An 18,536-nucleotide genomic window follows, 5' to 3' on the forward strand; every position below is an offset into this window, starting at 1 on the left:
GAGGTGATAGGTAAGCAAAGTAACTGGAAAACTTGTATATGTAAATTGAGCTTTCAATATAGGATGACAAGTTTTCCATACATGAGTCTATAGAAGTTGATTCTGTATCTCTAACATATATACAGTATTCTACATTTTCCCACATACTCTTGTTCTCTTACCTCAGTTCCTGATTAAGATTCCTCTACTTTCATGATGTCAATTTCTACTAAAATAACAAGGTGGGTGTTTTATTGGTCTTTAGATCCAATACACGTTAGAATTTTGGAGTAGTAGTATGAATTCCTGGAGTTTGACTTGAATGTACTTGATTTCAGGGAAAGATACAGGTCCAGGCAAGATCCTTCAGTCAAGAAAAACCTATGGAGGAAACAGCAATCAACTATAATTACAAAAGAATGGAACTGATGTCTCATTTGCCTGGGTGGCAGCTGTGTGTGTGTGTGTGTGTGTGTGTGTGTGTGTGTGTGTGTGTGTGTGTGTGTGTGTGTGTGTGTGTAGAGAGAGAGAGAGAGAGATAAAGAGAGAGGGAGAGGGAAAGAGAAAGAGAGAGAGAGAGAGAGAGAGAGAGAGAGAGAGAGAGAGAGAGAGAGAGAGAGAGAGAGAGAATTTTATTGTGGCTTCCATATTTACAGTCTTTAGAGCATTGCTTTTTAGGGAGAAGGTGTTCATATCAGAGCTCTGATAGCACTAACACTTTTCACTGTGATAAACATTCGCTTAATCTCTAATTAAAAAGGAAAAATAAACTAACATCTTACTCGCTTGTTTTGACAATTAATTAGTATATTAAAGGCCAAAGGGAGGAATTGGAGATCAATATAACCTTTTTCCTATCTTTGGAATATTACACAGCAATAGCTGTGATTTTAGCAGTCTCCTGCCATGTACTGACAGCTGAATTACTAATATACTTAACAATATGAAACATATGATAGAGAAATAGCTCAGCCAGCAAGCACAAATAACTGGTGATAAGATTGAACTTTTGAGCCAGGTTGCCACATCTTTTAGGAATGTAATTCATTCATATGAACTTCAAATTTTGTGGCTTTCCCTGTGTGATTACATGGTAAGAATGTATTGTAGAAACAAGAATTCCTGTTCAGCCAAGTAGAAATTGCTCATGATCCCATCCTCACGTTGCAAATTTCCATTCCATGTACTTCAGCACTTCATCCTTCCCTGTGGGAGACAGGAAAAAATAATTTTGTTTTAATATTAGAGTATGCAAATTAGTGTGTACAGGCATGATTTGTACAATTACAGAAATTTGTAATAAATGTAAGTAGGGATTATGTCACAAATAAAAATATAATTAAAATCACATAACAAGACTAGAAGTCACAGCATTTTTCGCAAGAAAACATACATTAGGTTAGTTGCAGAATTTATTTTAGAAGATAACTTTATATTAAAGTAAAATGAGCTTTATCTAAGGATTGAAACATCTTATTGAAAAATATATTTCTTAGACATAATTTGCTGCACAATTTTAGGGATACAGGTGGCCCCATTGCAACAATGAGATGTACAAGACATTATGTCGAAAAATGAACTTTACAACTTTGGCTTGGGGGGGATGGAGATGGGAAGGAATGGGAAGGTGGAACAAAGGAGGCAAGCGGCACTGTGGCTCAAGTGGTAGAGTGCTAGCCTTGAGCTGAATAGCAGAGGGACTGTGCCCAGGCCCCGAGTTCAAGTTCCAACACCACCACCAACTAGCAATATATAAGTAAAGGAAAGAAAAAAATTTGATCTTATCCACCAGTTCATAGCTAGTATAATCCCTGCTCTCTCAAGATGGACTTTTTTTTCCCAATTAAGTCCATGCTCTTGTATCTGACTTTCATTGAAAACAGAATTATTCTTCCATTATACTTTCTACAAAGTTGTGTCATTAGCAAGCGTGATTTAGAAAGGCGGTGGTCTCATACTTCCTGTTCCACATAGGAGTAATGCTTTCACTATATCACTCTCATAAATCTACATACTGGACTTGGCTTTATTGTTTCAACGTGGTCTTATTCATAGAGTCTTCTGTAGTGTATTGAACCCTTATACTGAAACACAGAATTTCTCTTTCTCTTATTATTGCTATAGTTAACATGAGTTAACAAATTCATGTACACTTGGGAAATAATGTGCAGCACATACACTCACACAAAAAAAATGCTCTGAGAAACTTCTTCCCCTTTAAAATTTGCCTTAATTTACAGAGAATTTACAAAGTTTAACTCAATATACTCATGGATAATGTATTTATAAGCAATATAAATTTCATATTTTCTCTTTATTAAGTTGTCTCTGAAACTCGTGTTACTTCAGGTCCAAAGGTGTCCCTGTGTTATTTCGGTCAAGCCAGAAATCATTCACTATACCTCAAGCAGCACCATAGATTATTCCTGGAAGTAACTGTTACTGGATGTGGAAACTGATCCCAGGAGAGGAATAGAACATTGAGGATTGACAAAGTTCAAGTTAACTTGTGCTTTCCTTTTTACTGTAAAAGAAGAGAATCCGAAGGCTTGAAGAAAACTCTGTCCTTAGATTTTTCTAGTGTGTTTTTATTCATATATAATTTTTCTGTAAACTTCTAGTTGAGAGAATTACAAAAAGAAATAATGTGCCATTAGATGGTCAGCATAGAACAAAAGGAAATAACGTTGTTTTAAATATGTTCTACTGCAGGGGCTGGGAAGGTGGCTCAGTGGTACAGAACTTACCTTACATACCTGAGTACCTAGGTTCAATTCCTCAGCACCACATAAGCCAAAATAAGCTAGAAGTGGTGCTGAGGCTCAAGTGGTAGAGCACTAGCCTTGAGTTGAAGACCTGAGGTAAAGCGCCGAGGCCCAGAGTTCAGGCCCACGACTGGACCCCCCCAAAAAGAATTATACTGCAAAGAAACAAAGACATGGAGGTTTTAAAGTGTTTTATGGATGGATATTTCACTACTGACATGATTCTCTTATTGCAGGAGTCAGTTAACAATTCCTTTAGTTTGGTCCTGAGTTCTCCACAGCAATATGGATTCCAAAAGATTATCCAGTGCGTATGATCAGCAAAAGGAGCCACTTCTCAGACCAGTACTCCTTTAAGGAGGGTCCCAATGAAATATCTCTTTCTTTGTTTGCTTTTTTGTTTAGTTTATGTTGTTTCTGAGGCTTGAACCCAGAGGCTGGACCCTGTCCCTGAACAGTTTTTGTTCCTGCCCACGAGCCCCCAAAGCTAGTACTCTACTGCTTGAACCAAAACTCCACTTCTTGATTTTTTGCTGTGTAATTACAGATAGGAGTTTGACAGATTCTCCTGCCTGGGGTGGCGTTGAACTAAGATAGTAAGAAAGCCAAGTGACATCAACTATACAGTCTTATCTTTTCAAATGAGAAATATTAGATGAAATTTATTGTAAAGGTAATATTTGACCATTTTTTCTGTCTTTTTTGTGAACATACAGTACAGAGGAGTTACAATTACATGGGCAAGATAACGAATACATTTCTTATCAAACATTGTTGCCTCCTCTTTGTTTCCCCTTCCCCTAACTTCCCATATACCCCACTCCTCCATCCAATCCTCCCCCCACCAAAGTTGTAAAGTTCGTTGTTCGACATAACGACTTGTACATGTCATTGTTGCAATGGGTCTACCTGTATCCCTAGTTAAATGATTTGTTTTTAGAGAATATGTCCAGCAAAGAATCCATAACATAACTCACCAAAAGCAGGTGCACTGAATCCTTTTGGAATTATTTTTTTTTGATTGGGAAGATTATTGATCTTGTCGTTCCTTTTGGGGAAACTAAAATCATATTTCACCACTTTTGTTCTTGTGGGGCTTGAACTCTGATCTTGCGTGATTAGCTACAGCACCGCCTCCTGGTTTCTGGTGGTTAATTGAAGGTTAGGGTCTCATGGACTTTCCTGACAAGGCTGGGTTTGAACCACATCCTCTGGTCACAACCTCCTTAGTAGCTAGGATTACAGGTGTAGACCACCAGCACCTGGCTCATATTTGCATTTATGTGCACTGAATGACACTGTGTAGACAAAGAATGGAAATTTTAAACAAATGATGACATTGCAGCATTTCAGCAAAATTGAAGTAGCAATAAATATGTCCTCCTTTTCCATTTTGTTACATTAATGACTGATGATCTTGAGACCTTTTCATTAGCATCCTCTGCCATCTGTATAGGTGTATTTAGTATCAGGAAATGTTCATAGAGAAATATAGAAAGAATGATATTTTTAGAAAACAAAGGAGATAAGATATGAAAGAATAGCATAGAAGGAGATACATTTATCACACAGAGACTAAGCGCTTGCCTAAGATATTTAGAATGCTAAAAGCAATGAAGAAAAGCCTAGTTGACAACAAGTTCTACAATAATCAAAAATTGTTCTCTAGAACAGTTTCTTATATACCTTAATTACTATCATTTATTCCTTCTATCTGGAGTTATTCCTTATTTTCTTTCACAACTATTAATTAGCCTCTGCCTTTTTGGTGCCATAACTCACCAAAAAGATTTCAAAATCACACTTAACCTACCTTTCTCTTTGTGATAAGCAGTGAGGACACAAATCCTAGAATCATTGAATTTCCAGAATTAAACTTTTCCTGACATCTAAGCACATTCCTGGCATTAATTGCTGTGACTTAATGAACAAAACTTTTTCCAACACAGTATCCTAACATAAGTAAAGTACATACATTAGGGACTGTTGTCAGGTGTCAGTATGGAAGAAGCAATTATATATTCCAAGTATGGGTTCTTTTTTTTTGAATTTTCTAACTAAATTTTTTTTGTTGTTGTTTTTTCCCCAGTGGAAGGGCTTAAACTCAGAGGTAGGGAATTTTCATGAGTTTTTTTTTCTAGCTCAAGGCTAGCACTCTACCACTTGAGGCACAGCACAAATTCCAGTTTTTTTTAATGTGTTACTAAGGAATGAACCCAGGGTTTCATGGCTGCTAGGCAATCACCGTACCATGAAGCCAAATTCCCAGAGCCCTAAATAACTTCCTTAAGATGGCATTACATTTTCATTCCGTAATTATATATCATAATTTTGTCCAGGTGCTAGAAAATGATGTAGAAAGCAATAAAATACAATAAGTCTAGTAAGGCTGGATGGGCAATGAATAACTGTCATGGTCTAGCCAGGTAACAGAAGGGTTTATCTCATGAATCTGTTTCAACAAGCTATTGAGCCAGCTACTGACCCACAGCCCACCTCCCGAATGAGAGGGCCATCTAGGTTCCATCCATTTGAGGATGCTGGGCCCCCTCTTCCAGCACCCATTCAAACAGGTCTTGGGAAAGAGAGAGAAAATGACAGAATTACAATTAAGTATGGTGCCGGTAACTCAGAATTCTAATCCTAACTACACAGGAGGCTGAGATATGAGGATCATGGTTCATAACCAGCCCAGGCAGGAACGTATGTGAGACTCTTATCGCCAAAGAACCACCAGAAAATCAGAAGTAGTGCTGTGGGCTCAAGTGGTAGAGCACTAGCCTTTTGCTGAGGCTCTCAGGAACAGTACACAGGCCTAGAGTTTCAGCCCCACGACTGACAAGAAGTGAACTTCCTAACACAAGAAGTGGACATAATAGCACCCATTGTCCTAGGGAGCATGGTAGCAAAGTCAGGCAGAGCTTCCTGTGAAGTTGGAGTCATAAGTAGGTCACCTGGCTTCTCTGTGCCTTGGTTTCGCCCGCTGCAAAACTCAACACAGTGAAGGATCCTCTTCTTCATGGGGATAGGGTAATGATGAAAGAGAGCCATGTTTTGTTTGATAATCCCACATCTGTTGCACGATTAATAACGGGGCCCACCTGAGCCCTTTCCGGGTATTTTCCTGTCATTTGCTCACAGAATTGCTGAGAATCTTCTCTGAAGGCCTCTCCCTCTGTGCCTAGCCATGCTCCAGAGAACTCTCTGTATAAATCCCTTTTTTCCTCACAACTGTCCTGTGAGGAGAATGAAGTTCGATGGTTGCGACCTTACCTAGAGCTTCACCTGTGGTAATGAATCGTCTGCTGTGATTTTTCTGCCTGCTCAAACTGACTTAAGAAACCATTCAAGCCACAGGAAAATCAAAAACCACCAGCAGATCAGAGACTCCAACAAGAGACAAGTTAAGGACACAGGGAGATACAGGATCTTCCCATCCCCCCCAAAAAAAATCTAAGAACTCTTTTTTTGTATCCTTTATAAAAAATTTTTTCTAAAAGTTTTTTTTTTAATTTTTAACTTTTAATTTTTTGTTTTCTATTAACTTTTTTTCTTCCTATTATAATTTTTATTTTAGGGGTATATGTGTGTGTATTTTTTTTCTTTTAAATATTTTTTGTTTAGTTCTAGTGACCATTTGATCCTTTTTTCTTTCCTTCTCATTCTTTTCACTTTTTCTTCTTTTCATTCTTCTTTTCGTGATATAATTGCTGTTCTGCTCATCCTCAGATATGCCAATATCTGTGTGTACATGCTTAATCCAGAAATTTATTACTCAATTTAAAACCTATTAGGCTTAAATTCCTTAATAACAGTACTACCTCTTTATACCTATATAATATTTTAAGCATTTCTATTTTTAAGTTTTTTACATCTCCTTTTTATCCCCCCTTCTCTTATTCTATCCATGTTCTTCTCTGAATATTACGTTTTAAAATTTGCATAATTTATAAGTGTTGTACTTCTCAATTTTTAATATCTGTTTTTCTATTTTTTTGTCTTTTTTCTTTCTCTTTCTTCTTATTTTCTGTCTCTCTACTATCATTCTATATAACCTATTTCCCGCTTTGAGATTAGAATTGAGTTAACTGTCCCACAGCCTTTCCACATCCCTATATGCCTATTTTTACCCATATCTCTCCCTAAACTTAATAATTTCTGTTTGCCAAATTCTTCTTTGCAGTTCAATGCCCATTAATCATAGTTGTTTGATGTTGAATAGGTATATCTGTTCAACTAGATTTTTGCAAATTTTTGACTTTGCAATTACAGACTTTGGTTGATGCTTGCTTTAAAATAGTGTGCTAGCACAAAACTGGCGTTACTTTCATCTCAAATAGGTAGAGCAACCCTGAAAAACACAAGAATAACGGCAAGCCCGGATATCTCAACTCCCACTTATGATAATCAGGGGACAGAAAAGATAATGAATAACCCAGAGGAGAGTTCCCAAAAAGCTCTACAAACACTACTGGTAAACATGGAAAATGAAAATATTGAAAACCAGCAAAGGACTGTGAATGAGCTTGATAGGGAGAGAGAGGAGGCAAAACAAAGTTTAATACAAGAATATCATGATCGTGAGGAAGTTACTCAAGGATTGATACAGGAATTGCATGAGCAGCTTGAGAACACTCAAAGAGAAATAAAGGAATGCCATGAGAAGACTGAGATCAATCAATGAGAACTACAGGAACTGCATGAACGTGAAGAAGCTAATCAAAGAGTAATACAGTAATTGAGAGAGTGGGATGAGAATGCACAAAGATCACTAAAGGCATTCATGGAATCCACAAACAGAGAACTGAAAGAAGTCAGGGGGACCACAAAGGGAATGCTGAATGGAACCCAACAGAAGGAATGGGAATAACCAAACAACTAAGTGATTTAAGAATAAACACTGAAAACCAAATTAAGGAATTAAAGAAGTTCATACAAGATATAAAACAATGCTCCAACAAAGAATTTGAAGCCATCAAAGCCGACCAAATAGAAGAAAAAGAAATAAAAAACAAAGTGTGAAGTCTTGATTAGTAGGTTACACCATGCAGAAGATCGAACCTCGGTTATTGAAAACAGCATAGATATTATAGAAAAAGAAAATACACCATCCAAGACAAATACAAGAAATATGATAGAGCTATTCAGCACTTGGAAGACACCATCAGAAGGCCTAATATGAGGATAATGGCTGTAGAGGAGAACCTAGAGACAGAAGTTAATGGTCTATGAAATTTGTTTAACAGGATCCTAGCAGAGAACTTCCCAAACATGAAAAAGATAGGCCTACTCAGATACAAGAAGCTATTTGTACTCCAAATAGACCGGACCATATTAGGACATCCCACTGTCACATTATAATCCACACAAAATCAATTCAGACCAAGGAAAAGATCCTTAAAGCTGTCAAGGAGAAAAGATCAATCACCTATAAAGGGAAACCAATTAGAATCACCTCAGATTTCACAGGGGAGACAATCATAGAAAAAGGAGCCTAGAATTATGTATGCCATGCCCTAAAGACAAACAACTATCAACCAAGAATTCTGTACCCAGATAAACTCTCCATTACTGAAGGTCAAATAAAAAACTTCCATAGCAAAGAAAAATTGAAACAATATATCTCCACAAAACCAGCCCAACAAAACATTATTAAAGATGTCCTACATATAGAATACCAACAAGACCACAATAAAGGCCATGAAATTGCACCCAAACTGAGAATCCAATAACCTCAGGAAGAACCCAGTTGCCTCAGCCCCCAAGAAGGTAGATAAAATGGCATGTACTCGCAAATACCTCTCAGTCCTATCTCTCAACATTAATGGACTTAACTCTCCAATTAAGCGACATAGAGTGTCTAGTTGGATTAAAAAGCAAGATCCTTCTATCTGTTGCCTTCAAGAGTCACATCTTGCTCATAAAAACAAACACATTATCAATGTGAATGGCTATTTCGAAAAAATTATAAAATTGAGACTCTTAGAAAATCTTATCAGAAAAAGAAGAGAACACACCCAAATAAATAAACTGAGAGATGAGAATGGAAACATCACCACAGAAACAATAAAGATTCAGAACATTATAAGGGAATATTTCTCAAAAGTTTATGCTAATAAGTTTGATAACTTGGCAGAAATGGGCCTTTTCCTAGCATTAATTGACATGCCAAAACTAAAGCAAGATGAGTTAAAACATCTTAACAGGCCCATATCAAGCATTGAAATAGAAACAGCAATAACACCTCCCATCTAAGAAAAGCCCAAGACCAGATGGCTTTACAGCAGAATTCTATAAGGGTTTCAAAACACAGCTCACACCAATACTACTTCAACTCTTCAATGAAATTAAAAGAGAAAGTTCACTACCGAATTCATTCTATGAAGCCATAACAACCCTCATCCCCAAACCAGACAGGGACTTTTCACAGAAAGAGAACTATAGACCCATTTCTTTGATGAACATTGATACAAAATTTCTCAACAACATTTTGGCCAATCGACTTCAACAATTCATTCAAACAATTCATCATCTAACAGGATTCAATTCAATGATGCAAAACTGGTTCAATATACGCAAATCAATTAATATAATTCATCACATCAACAGGAGCAAGGATGAGAACTACATGGTTATCTCAATACATGCAGAAAAGGCATATGGCAAGATCCAATGCCCCTTTATGATGAAGGTTCTGGAAAAATTAGGAATCCATGTAACTTTCTCAATACAATAATGGTTGTATATGACAAACCTACAGCCAGCATTATACTTACTGGTGAGAAACTAAAGCCATTTCCACTTAACTCAGGAACGAGACATGAATGTCCAAGCTCTTTACTTCTCTTCAATCTAGTGTTAGAATGCCTAGCTACAGGAACAATAGAAGATGCAAACCTAAAGGGGATACAAATAGGTAAAGAAGAAGTAAAAGTCTCCCTCTTTGCAGATGTCATACTTGTAGTCAGAAAATCCCATAGATTTCACTCCCAAATTACTCAAGCTGATTCAAAACTTTGGCAAAGTAGCAGGGAACAAAATTAACCCCCCAAAATCAATGGCTTTTCTGTATACCAACAATGAGAAAAGAGTGGCTGAAATTAGGAAAGCAACTCCATTCGTAATAGCCACACAAAAAATAAAATACCTAGGAATTAACTTAACCAAAGAAGTGAAGGACCTCAATGATGAAAACTTTAAAAACCTTAAAAATGAAATCAAAACAAAAACTCCCATGTTCCTGGAATGGACAAATCAACATCGTGAAAATGGCAATACTTCCCAAGGCTATCTACAAATACAATGTGATATCTATCAATATTCCAACCTCATTCTTCAAGGAAATAGAAGAAGCAGTCCAATAATTCATAGGGAACAATAAAATACCCCAAATAACAAAAACAATCCTCAACAGAATGAACAGTGCTGGAGGAATATCAATACCAAATTTCAAACTCTACTACAAAGCAATAGTAATCGAAATGGCTTGGTACTGGCACAAGAACAGACCTCAGGACCAATGGAACAGAATTGAAATCCAGAAATGAACCTACAGACCTATAGCCTTCTAATATTCGATAAGGGAGCTAACAAAATACAATGGAAGAAACACAGCTTCTTCAGTAAATGCTGCTGGCAAAATTGGTTAACTACTTGTAGAAAACTAAAGCTAAATCCTTATATATCACAATGAACATGAATCAACTCCAAGTGGATCAAAGACCTCGATGACAAAGCAGACACTCTGAAAACATTACAGGATGGAATAGGAGAAATCCTAGGTCTCTTTGGCACAGGCTGAAATTTTCTTAATAGAGACCCAGAAACACAACACATCAAAGAAAGTTTGGACAAATGTCATTGCATGAAATTGCAGCACTTCTGTATGGCAAAGGACATAGCTAGCAAGATCAATAGAAAGCCCACGGATTGGGAGAAAATCTTCATTAGCCATACAACAGACAAGGGTCTCACATCTACAATATACCTGGAACTTAAAAAAATTAAATCCCCCAACAACAAATCTTCAAAGAAACTACTGCCCAATAAATAATTGGGCTAAAAGCTTAAAGAGAAACTTCTCTAAAGAGGAAGGAAGGATGGCCAAGAGACACATGAAGAAATGCTCAAACTCTCTAGCCATAAACGAAATGCAAATCAAAACAACATTGAGATACCACCTCACCCCAGTTAGAATGGCTATAATCAAGAACTAAAATAACAGCAGATTCTGGAGGGGATGTGGACAGAAGGGAACCTCACTGTATTGGTGTGAGTGTAAACTTGTTCAAACACTTTGGAAAGTAGTATGGAGGTTTCTCAAAAACTCCACATAGAACTCCCCTATGACCTAGCAATCCCACTCTTGGACATTTACCCAAATGTTCACAATCAAAACCACACTAAAGCTACCAGCACACTTATGTTTATTGTAGCCTTATTTACCATAGCTAAGATAGGGAACCAACCCAGATGCCCCTCAGTAGATGAATGGATCAACAAAATATGGTACATATACCCAATGGAATTCTATTCCTCCATCAGAAAGAATGACATTGCTCCATTTCTTAGGAAATGGACAGACTTGGAAAAATTATATAGAGTGAAGTAAACCAGGCCCAAAGAAACATAGGTCCCATGGTTTACCTTATTTGCAATAACTAGTATATGTCTGACTCAAGCAGAAAAAGTCAGATAAGTTGGTGTTAGGGAAATGAACCCTAAGATATGTATTCAAAAATTTTTACTTTCATTCCATTTTTTCTAGTACATTTATAAGTTTATTTTTTGTTGCTTTTTATGTCCCTCCCCCACGGTATATTCCCTGCTTTCACTGTATTTTATGTTTTTATAATTTATCGAGGGGAAGGGAAAGAAAATCCTTTAGATAGGGATTACAGGTGGACCCATTGCAACAATGAGACATATAAGTCCTATGTCGAAAATGAACTTTACAGCTTTGTTAGGGGGAGGTGGAGGGTCGGATAGGGGGATGGAGAGAGGATGGGATGGGAAGCAGAATCAAAGGAGGAGGCTACAATGCTTGATAATTTATGTACTCATTATCTTGCCCATGTAATTTTAACCCCTCTGTACAGTATTTTCACTATAAAAAAATATGAAGAAAAAAAGAATCGCCTGCTGTGGACTAAGAAGTTTGGGATAATCCATCTAAATCGATGACTGCGCATGTTGTTACATGTCTACCATCCCAACTCCAGAAGACCAGGTCTGGTGAAGCATACCTGTCATAGATAGGAGGACCTCAATCCAGCCCAGCCAGAGCATATCTTGAGTCTCTGTTTCAGAAATGCCCAAGACAGAAAGGTGGCTCCTCAGAGACAGGGAGAGGACACAAGTAGGGAGTCATGGTGCCACCAGAGGAGTGTCTGACCCGGAGGTAGGGGTGGTTTGGGGACAGCCACTCACCTGTGCTGCCGGGAGAACTTGCTTTAGGCTGCTCCAGGTGGGGCGAGCAGTGATGGCAGTGGCATTACAGACACATGGCCTCAGAGCAAAGAACCAGGGCCAGGGAGCAGGTTGGGGCTTTATGCAGCCTGGCAGGATGCCATTGCCTGATGTTTGAAATTCTGCACCTTGGGGAGGGAAGGAAGCCATGGTGCAGGCAGGCATCTAAATTTCCTTCTATATTCCAAAGATGCCTTGAGTCTCTTCCTCACCACTCAGCCATCTCTACCTTCCTCAATTGCTGGTAGTGGTGTAAACTAACACAGGGAATCCTGGTGCTACCAGGCAGCATGGAATGTGTGGGTGGCCACCATTCTTATATCTCTTTGGTCAGAAAGAACTATGAAAGAATGGGGTGTGGCCAGAATACTGTGATGCAAGCAGCATGGGTGAAGTCAAGAAGATAGCAGCTCCCCCAGCCCTTTTCCCAGGGAACAATATCCAATTCAGTTGGAGACAAGAGGGTGACCTCATTTAGCTGGATGGCTTCACAGATTGTTGAGTATGTCTGTTTGTTCCCAGTCCCAGACCTTGTACTCAGGATCTGAGCACAGTCTGTAAGCTGCTTTTGATCAAGGATGGCCTTCCACACTAGAGCCACAGGGATTCTGGCTTTGTTGGCACTGAAGTTGGACTTTCTTGCCTAGGGTGACTTCGACCATGATCCTCCCATCACAGCCTTGTAAATATCAAGGAGGACTGCTAAGAGCCACTGTTACCTGCCTAATCATTGGTCTTGTTGATGTTCTTGGACAGACTGGTGAGTTCCCTATCCTCGGGTTTAAGTGGTGGGAATTGTAGCCCACAGTTGGAATCTTGGTCCTGCCACCTCCAAATGGAAGGAGATCCTAAGAAACTTATTCCTGTCCATATGATTACCAATGGAATATGATGTATGTCATGATTGAAAGAGCAGTTCTTGAATGATTCTAGGATAAAATTATACACAATTATGTTATAGGACACTGATCGATGTTAGTTAATATTTTATGAGGCATTTAAACAATCACATTAAAATGGAGGTATAATGAAATATCTTAGAATTACTATACTATTACATACTATAAAGGTGCCGTTTTTCTGCCAAGACTGGGATTGGTACCTGTGGTCTTGGTAACTCTGTTGCACTGTGTGGGAAGGGGAAACTGGCCTCCTAGAAGTCAAGAAATTCATGTCTATTCCTTAGGCCTAAAATAGATCCCCACCACTAGAAAACATCCTATTCATGTACAATTTACATATATGGTTTATATTTATATACATATGTTAACTCCATATTGCATTCAGTGTAGTTATTTTATTTTTTGTTTTATTCATATATTGACCATTTATTTTGACTATTATGGTACATAAAACGTTGATTACATTGATTACATAAGATAGAGGTCTGCATATATATTCCACTTCATACCTGACACCCAGGACTTTCACAGAAAAAAAATGTGTCACCATCAACTTCTTACTCCACCATTCATTTTTGGGGAGTGCTGGCATCTGAACTCACAGCCTACAAGCCTACAAGGCCCAATTCATGAATTGGTGAGTGTCAGCACGACATCATGGGGCAAATTGAGCTGACAGGCTGTTTCTAGGACCTGAGCTCAAGCCCCAGGGGTTAACAAAATAAGAACAGATTGACATGCATATGGAAGTATGCTAATAAATATGTGTTTTTACAGAGTATCAGAGATGTCTATACATTATTCAGTTATGTAAACTACATTCCTACCAATTCCTGGGTATTAATCATGCATTCATGTAATTAATGTTATTATTTTCATCCTTATACTATTAATGAAATCAGTGTCCTGAAATTATTGTGTTCCTGTAAGTAATAATATTCTTTTTATGCTTCATTAATATTAAATAAAATCAGTTAGCTTCCTGAAATGTTACTGTCTAATTTTATAGGAGCATCATTCATGATCAACTCATTGAAACTTGACATTGATAATATTCCATTGTTCTTCCTATGGATGAGAACCATTTTCAAGTGTTAGGAGGGGGATTCAAAATCAGGGCCTATGTTGCCATGTGGGCCTATGGCTTCCCAGATAGATTGCCAGCCTTCAGCATAGCAAGGTGAAGTACCCTTTGCAACAGTGTCATTCAGACCCATGAGGGTCACCGAGCAAAGGAAGATAACATAAAAAGGCCACATTGTTTCTGTGAATTTCTTTCCCTGCAAGACCTGGGGTCTAGGATCCCAGAAACAGCTGTAGATCTAGTGGCTGCACTCCAGCCTAGGGTGATCGAAGCTGAGGCAGAGTTGCCACAACCTGACTTCAAGCCCTGTACTGAGAAAAGTAAAAAAAAAAAAATTAGCTCCCTGACTTGCAGTTCACACAGTTTATTCTTACAGGCTTTGGATTTGAACTCAGGATCTGGGTAAATCTGCAGCAATGTGGATGAAGGGGAAGATCACTGCACTTGAAGGTAAGAAAGTCAGGCCTGTTCACTAGTCCTGAATTCAAGCTCCAGCCCAGGAAACATACTATTTATATATATTGTAAAGATAGGATTTATACTTACCTATAGGTGTTCAGTACATACATGTTTGGTGTGGTTGTTCCTTGAAATTTGTCTTTTATTCATTTATTTACCATTGATTGTACTATGATGATGAAACCCATTCTGTTTATTACATTGATGACATCCTATCACAGAGCATCTAGATTTGTAGAAATGTTCTCCGCCATGCCAAGATTCCTAGGATCACCCAGGATATTCAGAGAAAAGGAAAACAAGTTTCACATTTGGCTTCTTACTCTACAACCCACTTGTTTGTAGTACTGGGATCTGAACTCAGGGCCTAGTAGGACCAATTGTCCAATAAGTCAAGGTGAACACACTAACCTGTGAACTAAGGATCTAGGCCATTCCCATGATCTGACATTGATCCCCAAGGTGGTCCACTATTGTCATAAATTCATAATTTAAACATACAATCTATATTGATATTCATGTGTCAATGGCATCTTGTGTTTAGTGGACTTCTCTTTATTTTGTCTCTATTACATGGAGGTATTGTTTATTTTACTTAATATGGTGATAGGTATAACTTTGCTGACATGGATGACAACCTGTTCCTATGGTTATAGGGTTGCCTATGAATTCCCCTTCTTGGTTGAGACTCAGGACTTTCACAGGAGAGGAAAACGTGTGCAACAACTGGCTTCTAACATCAGGATGAATTTTTTGTCAGTGCTGGGATTTGAACTCAGGTCTGGGTATCTCTGTTGCACTGGGGGGAAGGGGAAGCTCACCATCCTTGAAGACTAGAATTTCAGGCCTGGTCTAGGGTCTGATTTGAAGCCCCAGCATTGGACAAAATCACAAGTCCACCTTTTTTAAACATAGGATCTCTCTTTACCTACAGGAGTGGTATGCATCTTGCATTCAGTGTAATTATTTTTATATTGTGTCTTATTCATGGATGTTTGTGCATTTTATTGAATATGGTGACAGATATAACTGTGCTAACATGGATGACAACCTATTCCCATGGCTATAGATTTGCTTATATAGCATTCTCCATCATTGATGAGACCCAGGATATTCACAGAACAGGAAAACATATGCAACCTTTGTTTTCTCACATCAGAACGAATCTTTTGGCAGTGCTGGAATTTGAACTCAAGGCCTATCAGGCCCAATTGGTGAATGGGTCATGTTAAGCACAGCAGCCTGTGAGCCTCTAAGGAGCCAGGCCATTCCTGGGACCTGAGATTGAGCCCTGTTGGGAGGCCAATATAGTCATAAATTCATAATTAAACAAAGGATCTATATTTCCAAACATGGGTGGGTTGCATCTTGCGTTTGCTGTAGTCATTCTGGCTGAGACCCAGAATTTGCACAGCAATAGAAAACAGTTGCAATGACTGGCTTCTCACATCAGGGCGAATTTTTAGCAGTGTTGGGATTTGAACTTGGGGCCTAGGAGGCCCAACTGCCCAATCGGTCCATGTGATCACACCAGACTGTGATCCACTAAGGAGATGGGCTCATCCCAGCAACTGAGATAAAGACACAAGGAGGCAAAAATAGTGCTCAATGCATCATTGAAACATGGGATGTATACTCACATCCATGTGTGGACTGCATCGTGCATTGAGTGTACTTATTGTGTTTATTTTGTAAGCTATTCATAGATGTATTGTGTATTTTCCTATGTATATGATGACATATATAACTGGGCTGACATGGATAACAACTTATTCTCAGGACCACAGGGTGGCCCATCATTCTGCATCCTAGCTGACACCCAAGACTTGCACAGGAAAGGAAAATAGATGCAACAATTGGCTTCTGACATCAAGATGAATCTATTGGCAGGTCTGGGATCTGAACTCAGGGCCTAGCAGGCACAATTGGTGAATGGGTCCACATGAGCACCCCAGCCTGTGAGTGACAAAGGAGCTAGGCGTTCCCAGTACCTGAGTTTGAGCCCCCCTTGGGGGAGAATAGAGAGCACAATAGTCATCTATACATTTGCTGAAGGTAGTATGCAAATAAGCACATATTTGTATAGAGTAGGATTGTGGTGACCTGTGATAGAATCCAATCTGTGAGTACCTATATTTGGATCTTTTCTTAAGCATCTATTTCATGTATATGATGATTATTGCCATGCTTCATCACCTCTTCTTTACAAATAATCTATACCCCATGAGTCTTATGTATCATTTCCTACTCACATCATGCACGAGCTACTCATTCAAGGATGAGATCAGTCGCATGCCGTGGCTCTTCCTAGGTCCAGAAACGAGTATCTCAGGATCTCCCGCCATTCCTTCCTCCTAGGGGGACTGAATTCAAGACTTATTCCTGGAAAAGATACTTCATATATATATATATATATATATATATATATATATATATAATACTTCTTATATATATATGTACATATATATATATATATATATATATATTAATGATAGGATTTATACTTCCGTTCAGATGTTCAGTCCATATTGTGTTTGGTGCGTTTATAAATTTTATTTCTCATTTTATTCATTTATTTACCATTTATTTTATTGACTGATGACACCTCTACAATTTATTACATTGTTTACATACTATCACATAGAATCTAGATTTTAGATGTGTTCTCCATCATGCCTGGCAATGTGAGAATCTGAACTCAGTGCCTAGCAGGCCCAATTCATGAATGGGTGAGTTTGAGCATGGGAGCTCTAGCCAATGAAGCTGTCAAGTGGTTCCCAGGTACTGAGATTGACCCCCATGTTTGGCCAAAACAGCGATACATGGATAGGCAGACGGTGGTATACAAATAACTATATATTGTTAAAGAGTGCCAGAGTCGTCTATCTATGATTGAATGACACCTACTACATTCCTTCCAACTCTGAGGTATTTATTATACCACCATTGAAGGAATATTATTCTTTTCATGCTTAATAAACTATACGGTAAGATCAATCAGCATTCTAGGACTATTTCATCCAATTTTAGACTAGATGAAAGCATGAACTACTCATTCAATTGGTATTCCCATGCATAGGAATGAGTCTCTTGTGATCTCCTGCCATTGGTGTCAGGACTGGGATTTGAACCCAGGACTTATGTTGACAGATTGGCCTATGGCTTCACTGATAGCTCATCAGAATCAGAAGTGGTAGGTCAGGTCTACTTTGCAGCCATATCAATCAGACCCAGGATGGTCACCATGCCCCCCAAAAATCAGAAAATGCCAGCCCTCGGCAGCTCACCACTTTTTGTGCTTTCCAGCTTTTTTTTTTCTTCCTGCAAGCCCTCTGGCCTAGGATCTCAGGATCGGCTATGCATCTGGAGACTGCACCCCAGCCTAGGGAGTTCCAAGCTGAGGAAGTGTTTACACGACCTGAGTTCAAGTGTCATGGATGGCTAAAAAAAATAAAAATAAAAATATTAATTATTTAACTAAATAAAAAATAAAACTCCCTGGTTTGGAATTTCTGCCAGTTTTCTTTTCTAGCTTGGGATTTGAACTCAGGGTGTTGGTAAATTTGTAGCAATGTGAGGGAAAGTTGCCACTACTTGAGTTCAAACCCCATGCCAACCACAAAAGAAAAACTAAGTCACTGACCTCGGCAGGGTGAAGTAGTTGTGGAGATGGGAGGGAAGGGATGGTAGGGGGAAAACAAAGAAGGAGTCAACAATGCTCAATAGGAAATGTACTCATTACCTTGCTCCTGTAACTGTAACCCCTCTGTAAAACATTTTTGCAATAAAAAAGTACAAAGAAAGAAACAATGTCTTTCTCAGAGAAGCACTTTAGAGGTAAGGAAGGATGTTTGAATAGTTGTACAAATTCCACACTTC

General features: G+C 38.5%; 1 long non-coding RNA gene across 2 annotated transcripts; it reads left to right on the forward strand.

The window, feature by feature from the left end:
• Window positions 1-12,608: 12,608 nt before the first annotated feature.
• LOC138834496 (uncharacterized) lies at window positions 12,609-18,150 on the forward strand. 2 transcript variants are annotated; one of them, XR_011374147.1, is made up of 4 exons: window positions 12,609-12,714; window positions 12,860-12,972; window positions 14,575-14,648; window positions 17,964-18,150. It is a non-coding gene; the product is annotated as an uncharacterized lncRNA (long non-coding RNA). The 2 variants fall into 2 exon arrangements; XR_011374146.1 differs by having other exon boundaries at window positions 12,609-12,972.
• The last annotated feature ends 386 nt before the right edge of the window (window positions 18,151-18,536 follow it).

The sequence above is a fragment of the Dipodomys merriami genome, unplaced genomic scaffold (assembly GCF_024711535.1).
Source record: "Dipodomys merriami isolate MVZ:Mamm:240054 unplaced genomic scaffold, mDipMer1.0.p SCAF_217, whole genome shotgun sequence".
NCBI classification, from domain to species: Eukaryota; Metazoa; Chordata; class Mammalia; order Rodentia; family Heteromyidae; genus Dipodomys; species Dipodomys merriami.